The sequence below is a fragment of the Corvus brachyrhynchos genome, unplaced genomic scaffold (genome assembly GCF_000691975.1).
Source record: "Corvus brachyrhynchos isolate BGI_N302 unplaced genomic scaffold, ASM69197v1 scaffold23, whole genome shotgun sequence".
NCBI classification, from domain to species: Eukaryota; Metazoa; Chordata; class Aves; order Passeriformes; family Corvidae; genus Corvus; species Corvus brachyrhynchos.
Genome location: NW_008238983.1, coordinates 5,959,753 through 5,978,329, shown reverse-complemented (window position 1 = coordinate 5,978,329; position 18,577 = coordinate 5,959,753). Strand labels below are relative to the sequence as shown.

The 18,577-nt window shown below is 37.5% G+C and overlaps 1 protein-coding gene across 7 annotated transcripts in view; it reads right to left on the bottom strand.

Moving 5' to 3' along the window:
- Window positions 1-18,577, bottom strand: part of CDH18 (cadherin 18) — a 520,804-nt gene that overhangs the window by 233,278 nt on the left and 268,949 nt on the right. Inside the window, exon 1 of one of the 7 annotated variants that reach the window (XM_017738737.1) lies at window positions 11,256-11,463. The exons of 5 other annotated variants lie outside the window; for them this stretch is intronic. The gene's annotated coding sequence lies outside the window, so the exon portion shown is untranslated. Of the gene's footprint in view, window positions 1-10,981; window positions 11,118-11,255; window positions 11,464-18,577 lie in introns of those variants that run through there. One more of the 7 variants, XM_017738736.1, reaches the window with a different exon arrangement.

Below are 18,577 nucleotides of genomic sequence, written 5' to 3'. Positions count from 1 at the left end.
AAAATGGAGGGAGCTGAAAATACCTATTCATTTTGCTTGTGAGAAAAACCAATCTCTCATGCCTGTAGGCAGTACAGAATTATGTGGTCTTTTGAACTGAAAAAGTGCAAACTGTAGAGGATCAGACTGAATAAATGTTAAGATACCAGTCTCACAGGGCCTTTGGGAATCTACTCAATAGCAATATTTTTGAGGTGTTACACCCGGGAATGGTGTATTTGTTATAGCTATTTACAACTTGCAGAGTAACCAAATAAAAATTAATGGATGTGTTTATGCAACAAGGAACAGAGTCAAAGACAAAGGAAATACCTGCATGGTAACATGTAACACATATAAAAAGACCCATCATTTTAAGGCAAATTGTACAGAGAGAAGGCAAAAAAACCAAACAAAGAAAAAAACTACACACCACCCAAAAAACCCCCACACCAAACTGATGAATTTCAACTGGGCTATGCTATAAGAAATACTATGTGGAAAAAACATTAATCTATTTCAAATGTTGAAAAGTTAGTCTGGTTAGTAGGGCTCTTTCCCCCAGTTTACGTAAAGATTTGACATGCAAAATTTATTTAGTCCTTATAGCAAGAAGAAACCTCCTTATCATAAAAAGTAGCAACTGGATGGAGAAACAGTTTCCTAAATCTGTAAAGTTTATTCCAGCACTACTGTTACAGCTGTTGCAGATAGGACAAGAGTTGTATCCTACATCCAAAAATGAGATACAAACATCTGAAGAAGGCTTTTGAATAAGTCCTCATGTCAACCTTGTTGCAAAGACCTGCTTCCTGAAGACAAATTTTTGGTGCACTTTATCCAGGCTACAATAATCATGGCAGCTGTGCAGAAGCCCTTTGGGCTCTATGATGGGAAGGTTAATACCAACAGAATCCACCTCCATTGCAGAAGTTCTTTCTGTGCTTTTAAGTAGAAATGTCAATAAAAAGCTGAGGCTCTTGGCTGAGGATCTCAGTATATCTCAAGGTTGAGAGCCAACTCAATATGCAAATATATTTTGCCCTGGTGAGCCAAAATTAAGCAGAAGATAGGTATAATTTTCAATAGATAGTATTTTGCTTATAATATCATAAAAAGTATTTACAAACCCTGATTATTTGGTCTAAGCCTGTAATCCTCTTTAGGAGTAAGATATCTACTGCATAAATAGCTTCTTGAGGGGGAAAAAATCAACTTCATTATGTGGCAACCTGTAAAACTAACTACATCTTCTTGTGAAAAGAAAAAGATAAGAAGGCATAAAGGAGCTGACTCTAATTGACACCTTTCCTACAATAATCTGGAACAATACTTCAAGAGGAGCAAAAAACAGGTTTAGTCATGCCTTCTTTTCTTGTATCATATGCTAAAAAAAAGGTTTCAATCTCTTTCTTAAATGACATACTTTTATTTCCTTATTGAATTCATTATTTCATCTCTTCTGTCTTTTGCTTTCTGCCCTTTTTAATCAATTGCTAAAATTGGTCAGCAGAATTGCACATCAGGTACACAGCACATCCTTTTACTGGCATGAGATACATAGGAGACAGGAGCTTCACAGGCCAGTAATTACATGCAGTCCATAAGCTACCATTTCCTGCAGACAGTGTACATTCACAGTTACAGCAGGGATGAGGCCAAATTTTATTTAAACTATCCATTGGAAGTTCCTTGTTTCTGCAATTATTCTAAGTCCAACTTTGTTCCAAATATGATGTTCTCTCATGTCAGGACTCTACAAAAATGGAGCAAAAGGACTTGGACCTTTAATGTAGCTACAGCTAACATAAAGACAGGAGTGAAAATACAGAGTTGGCAGTAATGAAAAAGTCATAAAAAAGTGTAAAGGTGTAAGGGAAAAAGTGGGGAACTGGCAAGGCAAGGACTCAGAGGGAATAACAATTGCCCCATCTGCAGATGCCATGGAGGTTCACAATTACCTACCTGAGTGGTAGCTGTCTGGTGTTCAGGGACTCCGTAGGACCTCATGTTGGAGTAGTCAGGCATTATAACATTCTGCCTGGGAGTCGGTTACCTATCTACTGCTTCTATCAGAAAATAAATAATTGCTGTGTACTCATAAATTCAGTAAATTCCTGTTTGCAAGTCTCTGGCGGTGGTAAAAGATGTTCAAATAAAAGTGACACAGTAGAGAAAGAGTACAGAAAAGAACAGAATGATTTGATTAAAGAGTTATCTATCAGTTTGAATTTACTAATACTGCAGTTTTTAGAAAAAGAAAATGAAGCTGGCCTTCAGGTTTTGCAAAAGATAAACAACTTTGTTTGAAAAATACTGTTTTATCAACATTGAGACTTAAAAATACGAAGTGGTTTTCTGAATTGGCAGTTACCTCATTTTGAATCTGACTTTTCTGGCAACATCATGAAAGCATAGAGAGGAGCAAACTGTTTCCTTCAGGGCTAACACTGTATGTGGACATTGCAGAAATGTAATTATAAAAATCTTTGGTGTCACAGTAAGATCACCAGCAATTTACAAAGATTGACTACATAGACTGACAGGCTAAAGACCTTGCCTACAAGTCAATTCATATGACATTCCTTTCCCTGTTCTCATTTTTCTGAATACAGTGTTGTTGCCAGAATGTTGACAATCTTCAGAAGACAAAAACCAATTCTGTATTAGAGTTCCTCTAATTAGCTTGCAGATTCAATAAACCTATTTAATATTGACTAATATTTTTCAAAAAATATAAACCTGAATCTAAAAGGTGCAGATTTGGAGGGGGGGTCGAGTACCAAATGACATTAATTCATGAGCTATAATTTTAATGAATACACCACAATCCCAAACAAAAAATTTACAAGCTGCCCTTTAATACAAGAGTGTTTTAATGAAACCACTCATCTTTCACCTGGTATAAAATATGAATGCTAAATATACAAGCATCCATGTTTTGGGATTTCTGCAAAGTTAAGAAATACCCTGCTTTTAAAAGCAAAATTACAGCTGTATATTGCAAATAAGTATGTGCTCACAAGTCCCAAAACTTGTAAGAAATTCATTTAAGTGAACCATGTACGTGGAGACACGCTTAAGTTTTGCTCTGCAGGGGAGTCACAACAGTAATTAAAATATATTAAGCTCCACAATAAATACAGCAAGTGCTCATTATAATATAATGAGTAAAATTATCACACCATGGTCCTGTGGAGGAAACTCACTGCATTTCAAGAATGTTATACCTCTTTTTCATTATAAAAATATCAAAAAAATCCCAAACAAACATAAATGGGGACATCTCCTGTCTCAGTTCAGAATTAGAAAACTTATAGGTATATTGATATGACATAGCATAGCAAACACATTACCATAATGTAACATAAGCCAAACTGGCTTCAGTAGCCCAGTAGGCATTAATAGCTTTAGGAAATCAGCCATCACCTGACCTATTTAGTCTGAAAGAGCTCAAGTTCATTAGCCTTCAAGTCACAATGCAAGGCTACATAGTCAACTGTCTTCCTTCTGGCTTTCCTTGAGAGGTATTTATGAACCTCCTGAATAGGTTTTCATCTAGGCTACTTATCAAAGGTCCTTACAAAGGAACATCCCTCTGGTCATCTTTTCCATTCATCTGCCTAATGGCTAAAGAAAGATCATAAAAAAAACGCTGCCCTAGTTTTCTTTCCCTTCATCCCCCCTGTTGGTTCCCCAACTTTCTCGGCTTTAGATCTAGAATGTGACAAACCTTCCTATAAAATGACAGAGCTCTCTAATCCAGCAGAAAATTAACTCAGGAAATAAAACCCCCAAGTTCTAGAGAAAAGCAGCCACATGTTGGCTGAATAATTTTTGCATACATTCTCCATAAGCTCCGCTATGTTCTCCGAGGATCGATTCTCTGGTAATACATATCCATCTACTAACTCCTACTTAACAGAGCAAGAGGTCTCCAACATTATGTTTTTCCATTATAGTTTAAAACATGGTTGGTATCAGAAAGATGCAGTTGTTTGAGTAGTATCTGAGAAATGCAAAGGCCTCCTCCAGAAAAATATTCATGTAACATGATCATTCCTCCTAAGCCCTCGAAACTTACTGTCCAATTTATAGCACACAAGTGACATGCACTGTCAAGTCAAAGCATTTATGTCCCAGCAGCAAGCTGGGGAATGAACCACAGCACTCAGTCAGCTCTGGGGACCCACTCCGTATCTAAGAGCTGTGCACAGTCTACATGCCCATAACGTGCCTGCTAAACACCTGGGAAGAGGTACCTGCTGCTTGAAGAGACTTGTGGCAGCAGGTCACATCTGCTGCAGGATCAGTAACTATCTGCTGCTGCTTGGGACAATTCTGGTGCACCCACTGTGTTAATGCACAGGGAACTGTATGCCTTGAATAGCTGCCCTGAGAACACACAAGATAACAAATAAATCCAGTTTAGGAAACGCTAGACCTTGTATGGATCAACTGTAACTGTGAATGCTCTGGCAGTCTACCTGACACTGAAAGAAGCTCAACCAGCTAGAAATGTTGACTGCCACTTGAAAACATATTAGCTTGCTGGTTGTTTTGATATTTCCCAAAACCACTTAGAAGGGTTCCTAGTACAAAGCTGCACCGGATTCAAAGTGTTAGTTGTGCATTCATTGAAAATGAATGAATATAAGAATGGTCATTATACTTCACCAGTTTTCTAGAAGAAGTTTCTTAGATGGTTCATAACTTAAAAAAAAAAAATACAAAAACCCAACTTAACATACAATGCTAAATGAACTGATTATTTTATACCTTCCCTCATGCAAATAGAAAAATATTTAAGATCTCTCTAGGCTGAGTAGTCAAGATAATAACTCTGAGCTCAAATTCCCTAATATGAATGCAAGAACTCATGCTTTAATGGACAGCAAATATATAACAAATTTTCTTCATCAGCAAAATGTGTGGAAATTGCATGTAATAAATGAGGCGTAGCTTTTCTCTTGATTTTATTACTCCAGTAAGGAAGCTTATTATTTATTGAAAGACCAAATGTAAAACATACAAGAAATAGTGATTGAGGACTGTAATCCAGACAGAAATGAGTTTCCCTTTTATTTTTAAACACTGGCACTTGCCATGAGCAGTTAATGGCTAACATGCTAAAATGCTGTTTATATGCCCTAGTTTTATTTCACCTCTCCTGAAAGCTAAGATTTTACATTTAGAACAGTCAGCACTTCCCTGGTGCTAATACAATACATCAGTGTTAAAAATACCTTTTTACAGTCAATTGAAATCTTTCTCGCTATTGAACAAACTAAAGGAACTAGCTCCCTTTTAGCAACTGTTTTCCTTCAAATATGCACAAACACATGCATACGCACTCCAACACCCTGAAAATTAATAGCAGCATTATTGGCCTGAGACAATTGCTAAACTACTAAATTTTTCACTACTTATAGGAAGGTTCTCTACTGAAGGAACACTTGTACCTTACACATAGGACAGGATACACTGAGGCAGTCTCAAACCTGGCTCTGAATACCTCAAATGCTTGCCCTGCAATTATAGAGATTGTATTCATGCTGCTATTTTAAAAAATTACTTATTCTATCTATTGTCATATCATCAACAGCAGAACATGACTGAAAGTTTGACCGAATACAAGCCTGAGAAATTTCACCCCAATATGAAGTAACATGCTAAAACATCCTTCAAACAATGGCCCAATATATAAATTTTGTTCACAAGTAAAAGACAAAACAAGATTATTTTCTCTGGGCAAAGTATAATAATTGAAAATGAAAGCAATCATATCTCTTGAAACAAAAGATTTTCCTTCACAGCTTTCCCACCGCCCAGCAAGAGCAAGATGTAAAGTAGACAGTATTCAAATCCAAATGTATAACTTTTATAACAATATATTACTGATTTGGTTAAGTTGACTGATCATAGAATTCAAATAAATAATTTAATATAATTAGGAAAATGCACATTCCCATCTGTGAACATAAGATGACTTTGGTCAAAAAATTGCTAAGTCTAGTGCCAAACAATGTTACTAGTAATTTTTACATGCTTTTAAGAGTTCCAAACATTGTAACTTTTTTTAAAAAAAGTTACTATTAATTTCTTTGTACCGTCTCAAAGAATATGTGTGTATGTGTACGCATACCATATATATACCAACAACTGTGCTCTGAGGGCTTAATGGCAATTAATTATAAAACAATACAGTTCATGATGGAGATACTGGAACAGGCTGCCCATAGAAAGTGTGGATGTCCCATCTCTGGCAGTGTTCAAGGCTTTGAGCAACCTGGTCTGGTGAAAGATGACTACGCCTGTGGCAGAGCAGAGCAGGTTGGATTAGATGTTCTTTAAAGGTCCCTTTCAATCCAAACCATTTCATGATTCTATGATACACCTGGAAATGCCAAAACCAGGAGTCAACCAAATAAAGAGTTGGTTGTTTTCAACAGGAATACTGCACAGGGAGAAGACGTGCTACGAAGTATTTAACCACATATATTGAAGTGTGTACTTCTATATCACTACCAAGGAGAGACAGATTTCTCCAAGAACGGTTCAAGCAACTGAAGTACATGAAAAACTTGAAGATATCTGATTTGCAAGTGCCCAGTTCACTGTCCCCATCTAAGAGAGGACCTGAATGAGGAAATGGCAGTTCCCACTTCTCCATCCAACACTCTCCTAAGGAAAAGCCTGATGGTCCTATTGCCTCACTCATCCCATCTGTTAAGTCAAGACAATGTGGCTGATATCTTTTGCGGAGCAATTTCAGGGTTCAATATTACATTAGTCTGTGCGGTACTACAAAGAACAAAAGTGTCACAGATCACCACAGTCCTATGGTAGAAATGCAGCTGATACCTCAGCTAGCTTGGGTATTTTTACACCACACTTCATAAACAGCCTTGAAATTTGTCCATGTAAGCACCGGATAAATTATATCGAAATCTAGGTAAGGTGAAGTGAGAATGGAATAATATGTCTGTGACCTAAATATATTCCCTTTTTCAAGAAGGTTTGCTTAAAAGAAGCAAGCAATTTCATAAGGAGTGGGGAGAAAAGTCTGTAATTGTAAAAAAATGCTTTGTCTATTCTGTGATAATAAACCCAGCTTTAACTCTGCCCAAGTTTGAACTAATTCCACAAAAATAAAAATGACAATTGCCATAAAGCAAAACTGCATTTCTTCCAGGCCTCAAGCAACCGCTGAATGTATTTTCATTATATAAGGACTGCAGATGTGCAAATGCTACCAAGTTGCTTTTCAATTACTTATAAAGCTACATGACTATGTTATTCTGGTTATGTTCAATCCACAAAGACATGATTTATAAAAAAAAAAAAAAAACCAAAACAAACCTGAAACAGCAACTTCCTCCACATAAAAACAACCCCTAAATAGGAGATTTGTCTTATTTACTCCTTTCAAATCCCAAACTGGTTTCTTTTAAATCCTGTTGATTCTTCTTGTGAATATAAAAACCAGTCAAAAAAAAAAAAAAAAAGAAAAAAAGTAATGGTACATTATTAAAAGCATCTTTTAAAACATTTCAGTATGAACTGTTTTTCTGATAAAACCTGATCTGGGAAGAAAAAAAATCTTATCCTGCCAATCTTTGTTCTCCCTTATATGATACATGATTTTTTTAGCTCTCAGTTCAGAAGCTTCTTAAAAATTACACTTCCATTCTTTGAATTTCCAAATTCCATGTAGCTTCGTTTGCTGGAAATGAATAGCAAAATTGTGTATAATTCAAAACTGAAGAATAGAGTAATGGGGACAGTAACACTTCAGTATTAGGTTCTGCAGCATTTCTTTTAAACAGTGTCATGCAATATTCATTCTATTATTATTGTGCAATGCTCATGTCATACATGAAGTTACAGAGCGCTTCAGGGACGTTTCCAAGACTGCCCATCAAGTATATGATGAAGTGTAAGCACTTCACCCTGATTTATCACCAGACTATACACATACTATTTAAACTACAGCACTATTGACCATGTAAAATAAGTTTTCTAATAATTAAGGCTAGTGAGATATACATGCTGGATTATATAAACCTTTGTAGGCTATGCTGGGGTTTTCATATGGAGTTTCTTCTTATGACCTTCACGCATGTATCGTTTCCCTCTAGGAGAAGACGGTTAGAATCTCTTCTATAAATACAGTCCCTTTGTGGTGTTGGGTGGGTTTTACTACGTATTTTATCCCCTGCCTGCCATGTCAGTGGTCACCCTTTTTTTGCATTGCCTATAAACAAAGAAACTGTGCCCCATGGTGTCTTGATGGTTGGTTTATCTTAGGCCTCTTTGCAGGACAGGTCTGCCAGGGCTAACTAGCTGTTAGCTGTCCAAACAGGAGCTCATGTTCATCCACTTGGAACAGATGACTCACTGGTATTTAGCTGGTTTTATTAATCTGATAAGACTGATAATTTTTAGCACTAATTGTATTAACAGAACTGCAGCTCTTAACCATGAGCAGGAGCTATGGTTAACAGAATTTTTCATACCTTTCAAATTTCATTTATCAGCCAGAGATAAAGGTTGAAATCTTCCAAACAACCATATTGAGAACTAATAGTTCAATTCCTCATATCTTTAATGTTTAGAGCTCACATCTTAAATGTTTAAGAGTTCAGAGACAAAATTATTTAAAAAAATATATATATAGTCACTTTTAAGTACAGATTATTCCCTGAAGGGTATTATGTAAATTTTATGCACCACAGGAATGTCAGTACTGGTGCAGCAACAACTGTGCTTCTCTGGTGTGCACACATGCACCCTCATACACTAATTTTGGATGTTGAAGACATTTATCCCCAGTTGTTTTATAACTTTGCATATGCTCACCAGAACTACTACCATGAATTAGCACAGCATGCACCAACGAAGTGGCTGAGTTACAGTCTCTGCATTGCAGGACAAAAACACTAAACAACATTTTTAATGTAGGTAGTAAAGAACAATGCTCTCAAATTAAGCTACTTGAGGAATTAAACTGTGCAAAGTATAAAAACTTTGACTGGTATTTTGTCCTAATAGAAGAGTCAGCAATCCTATCCGAGAAAGTCTTCTAGGATCTTCAATACCTGCAAGTGGAAGGCTTTTAGTTTTGAATCTCATCTGTAAATGGTTCAGTCAGTAGCACAGTGCCCCCTAAGCCACGCTTGTGCACTGGATTTGCTCCTGTTTAAAGTAAAGTGCTGCCTGACACACTACTTCTCCTGACATTTTTTAAAAAAGTAGGTAATAGTAAATGGGTTGGTTTGGTTGTTTCCTTGATTTGTTTTGTGGGGTTTTTGGTTGGATTGTTTGTTTGTTTTCTGTTTGATTGACATTTTCTAAGGAGAAATGAAAAAAAAAATTATTTATCGTAGTCTTTAAGTAGGATGATTAGTAACTTTAACTACAAAAGAAGAGTATTACACTTTTTCCATAGGTATACATAAAAAAAAAAAGAGCCACACCTTAATTTGCATTAGGTAACTATACCATACTATATCTTCTTCACAAAAGTATGAAATGAAATATTCTGTTAAAGGCAGTGAAGTAGGTTAGGGAAGCCTTTTGGTTATTTCTCTAAATCAATCTTCTTACCTTTACAGTTAGGCAAAATGCCAAGCATGTGCCAAACTTTTAAATTAATTTTATATTTGCCCTGAAAACAAACATTTACTATTATTCAGTAGAAGGATAATTTATGCAGAAGGAAGGCTTCAGTGTTTTCACACAACTGTGTATGGTTGACTGCAGCATAGAAGTAAAGACTTGGAAATGAAGGAGCTATGCTTAGTGTCTCGGAATGAAAAATAAATTCTGTACCTTGAAGTGATTTTTTCACCTGTGTTAACTGAAGTCATAATTTTACCTGTATTTTCCATTGTATTTCTTTTGACTGTGAAAAACTAATGGGGCATTGATGCATGTGAAATTGAATTTATCCCAAACCCTAATCTGAATTATAAACTACATTAAAATATAAGAAATGCTGATACTGCTTTACAGAAATCCAGTCAGAGAAATACATGCAGACATCTATGTTTGCCACATTTCATTGGCTTCTGTACCCTGTCCTCCTTGTATCTTGTCACTCATGTACACTCTCACAGAAACACACATACACACACAGGTTCAGGACTATGTTGTTTTCAAAGATATACACTAGGGCAGTCATCCTGAGGAACTCCTTGCTTGCCAAAGCACCCAGTTCCAGACCACTGACAGTTCAATCAGTCAAAATGTGGTGTGAACTAAAGGCACATAACAGTTTTTGTTCATTAGGAAATGTACTATTGGGGTGGGCTAGGAGGAAATCAAGAGAAGATTTATTTCTGCCTGTGCATTATTTACAGTGCCCTTTACACAAAGTAAAGTTAGGTGACTGCATAAGCTTTAACAAGCAGCTAAAGGTAAATCTGCAGGAGGTCTTCTCTTGCTGCAATTTCAATCCTCAGTTATCACATATAATATTACAAACAAGGGGGAGGGGGGGGAACGGGACCGACCCAAACCCCTGAAATTGCTATTCAAATACCAACCTTAATGTTCTTCACATATAGTTCAACATGGCACGCGTTTTTATGGTAAAAAAAGGCTCACATATGCGAGTCGAGCTAAAGAATCTGCCTGCCATCACCATTAAAACGCATCTGCACATTTATCCCCATAAGTTAAGGAGCAGAACTGTAGGTATTACGAGCACGGTCACACACAAACACATACACAGAGCGCCGCTGCCTTTCTAAGCCTGTATTTTGCAGGTCCCTTTGCAACTGCCTCGGATAAGCAAACACGTTTCTACAGCACCACAAGGGTAAGGCTTACGTGCAAGCGGCAACTTTAACACAGACAAATTACAGGTTGTGCACCCACTACGATAGCATTATTGCACAAAATATTTTGCGCTACTCGGAAGGCTGTGTTAGCGGCACCGCTGTCCAGAAATATCCATGTTGTCACATATTAAAGTGGCATTTTATTTAAGCCTTACCTTGGCTGACTTGCCCTAACTGGTGACAAGGCACTTTAATTTATAAGAAGCAAATGGGGACTTTTCGCGGTGCTGGCGGCACAGCTGCTCGCCGTCCTCAGAGAGGTACCCGGCCCCGGCTCCGCATTCGTCCGCCCGCCCCCGTCCTTCTCCCCTCCCCGCCTTGTTTTCCCCGGCTCCAGCACTCGGGGCCGCACGCAGCCTCCTGCGCGCAACAGCAGAGCAGGGGTAGCCCTGGCGCTCGGACAGATGCGCGATTCATCCATCCACATACCGATCCATCCATCCATCCATCCATCTGTCCTCCCGTACCGATATAACCGGTGCGTTCGGGCACAGGAATATCCTTGTCCGGCAACTGCGCGGCGGCTGCGAAACCCCCCTTTTGGTGCTTGAGGTGCAGAAGAAGGACGGCTCCAGCTTGGTGACAGCGAGCCCCTAAATTCGGTGCCGGGAAGGGGGGCCGGGGGCCGGGAGGGCTGGGCTGCCGAGCGGGGCGGGAGTGCACAGAAGGGGCGCGCCACCGAAAGCGGGCAGTACGGCACTGCTGTGGTAAGCCGGCGATAAATTTTCCTATTTCTGTGCAAAGTCGTCACAGCCTGCTAAACATTCCACTGCCCGGCTCGTTCATCAGCCGTCCACATGGTCCGGCGGTGGCTGTAAGATTCAGACTGAATGATGCCCTTTAACGTCTCCTTCCAATCCTGGTGGGGCACAGGTGTCACATTAACAACCTGTCCCCTGCCAGATCAGCCCTACTCCTTTAAAGATTTCCTGCCCTCTAACACCCCTATATTCATATCACTACACCAGTGACTGTAAGTTGGTGGATAATTTGTGCCATTTCAGGCTGGTCTGGATCAAGACAGGCTGGGTGATGCAAAAGTAATTCAAAAATCTGGACCTTGTATAACATTTTAACTCCAAACACACCTTATTCGGAATTAAGATTAATGGCATTCTCCTGATTCAGGGTTTCAGGAATGGGGCAACCGTGTCAGACTCTGCTTATCCAACCTGCTAAGGCAGCGTATTAAAAATGTAATTAACATACAAGTGAAAGCCCTGGCACATTCCCTGCTGGTGCAAAGGAACCTTGCTTCCAGCCAGCAGGACATGTACCCTGGAGTGAGCCATGAAACCAGAGCGTGCTTGAGTCCCAAAGCTCCGGCAGGAAATGACAAGATGAAAGAAAAGAAAGCTCCTGCCTATTTTTTATAATGTATTATGGGTCAGAAGCAGCATCTGAAGTACAAATGATAGGTACCCCATATACAAATGATCTAGATTTGAAAAGGAGAGCTGAAAAGAGTGATTCTACAATTTAACATAACCAGAAGAGAAGCTGTTACACCAGATTATAAGGAAAGAACAACACTGCTCACTGAGATCACTTTGACTGCTGGATTTAGAGAACTTTTCAAACAAAATCACTCTGAGCTGCCCAGCAATATACATTAAAAATGATTTTGCTAGCAGGATAGGGAATTGAATGCAAGAAGCAGCTAGTTGTTTGAATTTGGGGGGTGTAAGCTCTTGGAGGGAATGAAATGGAAGCCATTTCAGTTTGCTGTTTATACGTCCTCTGGCTTGCAACTGCAGAACACATGAATCAATGCTTTAATACACAGTCTTCAGAATGTTCTCTCTCATGCAACTTCTGTTAGGTTGTGCATAGCTTCAGATTCAGATCTCATGATCTGGGGGATGGGCTGCTTTTATCCAGATGCTTTCACTATTTTACTGCACTATGGCAGAAGCAAATATTTAATCCCCTTTCCAGGGAGGTAGTTGCATTAGTAACATGGAGGGGGAAAAATGAGGGAAAAAAGGAATGAAAAGATACATGTTTCCTTTCATTCTCTTAAAGTCCAGACAATTTCACATGAAAACAAATTCATGTCAAACAATCCTCAGTGCATAAAATGGAAGAGATGAAATATAGGGTTGCCTTTCAGCCTACCTACCCTTGGATGAAATGCTGCTTAGGTGTAACAACCCAGGGATACAGTTGAAAACAAAACATTTTCTTTTTAAGCTCTTTTCTCACTAATTTCCATTTAATAAAATGGAATTATGAATATTCACCAGTTACTCAGAGCATAAGTCATCAACTCATTTGTTACTGCAATAGGATGTTTGACAAGCAGAGGGAAGTCTTGATGCTCCAGAAAGGCATTTAGAAGGTGAAAATCTGCAATTCTTTATATTATATATATTTATATTATATTATATATAATTCTTCTCTCTATATATATTTATAAAATAAATACATGCGCATGCATTTGTATTGACATATTTTAGAGTCTTCTCACAGGCAGGAGTAAAGAATATCTGTGTAAAGAGATTATAGCCAGTATTGCAGACTAATTTAATATGCAATGATCAAAGTTTTCTTAAGAATTCAAAATTACACCATTTCAAGGCAAAACTGACAGTTTGAAAAAATTAGCCTCAATGAACTCTGACATTTCTTTTAAGCCTACATTTTAAGACTAAATACTGAGATTTGATGTTACTGATGTTAGGTCAATCTTTTCATCAGTTTGAATGCTAAAAGAATTTGAATTTGTCATGGGGAAATAAAGTCTGACGAAAAGAACCTCAAAATGAAGTTAGTGTCTGGGACTGCAGCAGATTCCCAGAGGAATTCCAAGGAAATTTGGATATAACCCTTGAAGCCATGGTGTGCATGGGTCTTGCCTAAGGAATTCAGAAAACTTACACAATTCTAGAAGTATATCAAAATACAGAACTTTGTCAGTCGCGTTCAGTAATTTCCCTTCCTAGACTTGAGAGCTTGTGACAATGATTACAGGGCCAGAAGAAAAGAAGAGGGTCTTTTTGTCCCTTCTAACTTGTGGACTTTCTATGTTTAAAAGCAATACTGAAAAGGGGATAGATGAGTTTTGAAGGACATGTATAGCTGTACCAGAAATAAACTAGTTTCTACAGATTTAAAACAAAATTATTCTTCTGTTGTTCCAGTTAATAAATTATAGAACATGGTCACAAAATCAGTTTCTCTTTGTGGGTGCTTAATATACTAAACATGCATTGATTGTCTTGCAGGTAACTGCTAGAGAGCTAATCATCCAGCTAACATTCAACCAATTAAAAAAACTCTAAGTGGTTCATTAATACATAAAGTAATGAAAATTCCAGGTCATTTATAGATTGCAAAGTTCCTGTAGGCAAGACAGATGGATTAGGGATGGCTAAGTTCATATTGGGATAAGGATGTTGCCAAGTTAAAGTCCAACTCTTTCTTAAACACGTGCACTCTAATAACTGCAGTTGAAGAATATTAGCTCAGTCGCTGCCAAGAACCTCTGCTCACATGCTGAGAGCAACTGCACTGGGAATTTTCATGTTCTTGTTCAAAAACATCAGGGAATAACATAGTTAGCTCTACCTCCAGCAGCAACTTCTCAGTCTACAAAAATTCACAAACCCCTTCCCTTTTTCCTAGATTTGAAGGAGTGAAAACAAAGGATTCTACCATTTGGTGCCACCAATTTCACATTCACAAATCATTATTTTTGTTCTCAGCTGCAGTGCATAAGAACCAGACCCAGCTGTACATCGGAGAACATATTTGACACTCCCTACCAAGCTATGTTTCTCATCTTAATAGATGAACATTTTATTTACTGAGTTATTAATAAATATTCTTAAAACTACTAATTTATGCAGGAGTGAATTTTCTTAAAAGTTTGTGTATGATTTGCTAATGACAGTTCTTTAGAAATGATCATCTAAAAATATATCAATAAGTGGAATTAACAATTGGGCCTCGAGTTTAGAAGCATCATATGTCAAGTTGAATATAAAAATAATGTATATAGTTTGATGATAGTTTGATGATGCATCACAATGGGACATAATTGACTCACCATGCTACTGCTATTTTTGTTTAAAAAAGGATCTAAGTGTAGTAAAACATAAAAATGCAAAAATAATTTTGACATCAAATGCATTTACAATATTGTTACCTTTCTATCTCTAGATACCTAACAGAAAACCATACCAAAATAGATTACAGCAGTTAAATTTTTCATTTTCTGATACATAGTGGTAGGACAGAAATTTTTAACTTGTCTAGTAGATGAACATACTGAGTCATGTTCATGTTCCTAATGAAAACTCTGGAGGATTCTCATATCATGCTTCTATATTTTTATTTTTAATTTGGTAACATGCACAAATATGCAGAGGGAATAGGATTAAGACAGTTCATTTTGTGTATGGTCTCTCTGAATATTCTGTAAGGCATACATTTCCTCTAAAAAATTTAAATAGTTGATTACAAAAAGTAAATTTTTAATACATGTTAGCAAATTCTACACTATACTAATTGCAGAGAATGGTGCTGCTGATACTGCCTTGGCTCCTTCTACACTAAGCATCACTGGAGTATTTTCTAATAAAACAACAACAGCTGTTCCTAGATATATGATGCCAATAACAGTTGCCAGTCACAAAAATCTTGTGATAATATAGTCACTTGCCTTTAGTATTACATGAAACAGCAGGTAAAATATACTGACAGGACTTGGAGAAAACAACATAATACCTGGCATTTTCGTACCTGTTACCATAAAACTCTGAGCTAATCAGTCCCTCTCTGAATGCAGGAAAGATAGAAAAAAATATAAAGGGCCATAAAAGAGTAGCGTGGTGTGTCAATCTTGCAGTCTCTGCACGAAAACAGACAAGAAGGAAGACTCAGTTGAAGGCAATGATGTGATTGACTTAGACATTAGTAGATCTTTCTGCCCATCCTGTGGAATTTCACACTAGCATTTGTAATAGACCCCTTTCAATCAAGAAACTTGCTTAATTGGGGTGTTTCCTAGGAAACTAATACAACTGTGTAATTGTAGGTCATGAAGTGACCAGTGTAAAATGGGATACTTTCTGGTAACTATGTAATGCTCATGTGTAATGGGTGGAATTTTTGTAAGTTTAGATCTTGCAATGAAATTATCCTGATGTTTTTGAAATTAATGTTGGCAAAACATAAACTTTTTTTCATACACAGACTGGTATTAAATCCTCACAGGTCAAGGTTCTCTGAATTGTTGCAAATGGCTATTCATATATCCTATATAAAGCATCAGATACAAATATGTTCTATTTCAAATAATGAACATTATATATGGTGGAGTTTGGTTCTTACAGCTGGAAGTGAGATACAACCTTCTTTCCCACTGTAACAAGAGCTTTAATAAATTCTTGCTTAGAGGTAGTAAAAAACTAACAAGCAAAGGCTCCTGGGACAATATAAAGATAGATTTTCATAATATTATCTAAAAGCATATTATTTCTGGGGCATATTATGTACTTTTTATCTTTACTAAGATAAAGAAATTGCTTCTCTTAGACTCAGCATTCAGTAGGCTAATGGCAGATCAAAAAAGGGGAAATGTAAAATGTTACAAGATGATGATGCAACTTCTACTGAAGTGAAAAATATCCTTTCCATTGAAACCATAATGCTGAACCATGCTGAAGATATGTGAAGGAAAAATTGGGAAATTCTTGGTACAGATTCTTCACTGAAACTTAGCAGTCCTTCTGTACTGTATCCTATATTCCCTGTACTATAGCTGTATGTTTTTCCAGTTATTCTTCTTTAGCACTTCTTCCAGTATGAAAATGTGTACATATATTATTTAGCTCCTTCCAAAAAGGTACAGGACCAACAATATATTTAAATATTTAAATGTATGCTCATAGTTTCATGCCCAGTCAATGGGCACCACTGAGAGGAGTCTGGTTTCCTCTTTACCTCCCCTGCTTCATCAGGTATTTTTACATTTTGGTAAGACCTCCCCAGAGCTTTCTCCTCTCCAGGCCGAACAGGACCAGCTCTCTGCTTCACCTGATATGGTGGATGTTCTGATCCATTAATAAGGTACACCACTGTTTGCTGCACTTGCTCTAGTACGTGTGTCGTGTACTGGGGGCTAAGAATGGGACTCAGCACTCCAGATGGGCCTCACCAGGACGGAGGCAATGGACAACTTCCCTTAACCTGCTGGTAATGCTTTTCTAATGCAACCCAGGATTCTGTTGGCCTTCTTTGTCACAAGGGGAAAAATTTGCCCTATATTTGTAGTAGTCATATTTTGTAATTATATTGAGCACTAACATAGGACAAAAGTTGAATTTTGAAATTTACTGAGCTTTGTAGTAGAGCTTCTACATCACTTTGTGGGACAATAGTTTTTAGTACAGGGCTGTAGAATCAGTTAATGTCTAATCCCAGTGTTTCTCTTAACTGGATTAATCTAATTTCCAATTTGAGTAGGAAAAAGGACACATCTGAGTATGTTTCTGGAAGGGGAAGAAACTGAGGGGAAGTGAAACAAAGGATAATCTTCTTGGTCACTTCCAAATTCTGAAAGCTTAGGTGGACAGCATTTTTATTTAGAAGCATCAAATGACAAACAAAGTTAAAAGCCATATAGCGCTGTCCACAGCAGCATCCTTAACCACTGTATCTGATGGGGGTTCTCCCCCATAAAGGCTAATATGTAAGCATGGCATACTTCCTATTCTGCAGTGCCTAGCCTTGTGTGTATATCCCCTTCCAGTGTACTTAGGACAAGTGGTAGATCATAAGATTTTACTGAAGGTTTAAAAATTCCAGTAGAGATAAGTCTTTGATATCACCAAGGTAAAAGCCCCTCCTTGCTGCCCCTCTGTTGCATTCCTCTAGCCAGGCAATAAGACAACCAAAGAAATAGAAATGAGAGTCAAGAAACAAATTCTTACTATATTTGTTTCTACTTAAAGAAATACTGCAGTTCCACCAGCCAATTACATGCTGTCATGTAGGTAATGCCATGGTTGCCATTTAGTTAATAAAACCACCATCTACTGGAATGTTTCTCAGGATGTGCTTTTCTTTTGCCATTTACTTATTAGTGCTCTCTATAATTAGTTAGAATTAAGAAAAATTAAGTTTATGACTAGTATGATCTGTTTAATAGGCCAAATAAGCAACAAGAAATAACCTCGTGTTAGATGGTGACAAACAATGAAGCAGACGTATGTTTGTTTTGTTCCCCAAGCATAAACAGAACACAGAGTTTCCCCGACTAATAAATTTACTTTCATTTTAATTAAAACAGAACATTTAGTTACATTTCCTCTGTTCTGTCAAAGAATTAAATAGATAAATGGCTAGCAGGAGAAAAAATGACAACATTTTCTTTAGTGCCCCAACTGCTTGCATAAAGGATTACTACCCATCTGTTCACTAAAGGTGTAGGAAAGGCACATCATATAAAGCCTCATTCCCTTAAACAGGCTTGCTAAAATACTTTGGTTTTGATTCGATATATTCCAAAATGAAAAAAGTTTTTCGAAAAGTAGAATTTGTCATTTCTGTTTTGGTATAACATTAGATAAGCTGTTGCCATTGTTTTATTTCTTCGGATTCTTTCTACCATTAAATCCAAGCTCCTGGAGAGTGGCTCCCTGTGGTGATGCGATGTTTTTATTGTATTTTCATATGTTCTCTGTACCCCAATGGTTCATCTGTACCTTCCCCACTTCTATTCCCAGTTGGTTTGCCCCAGATCC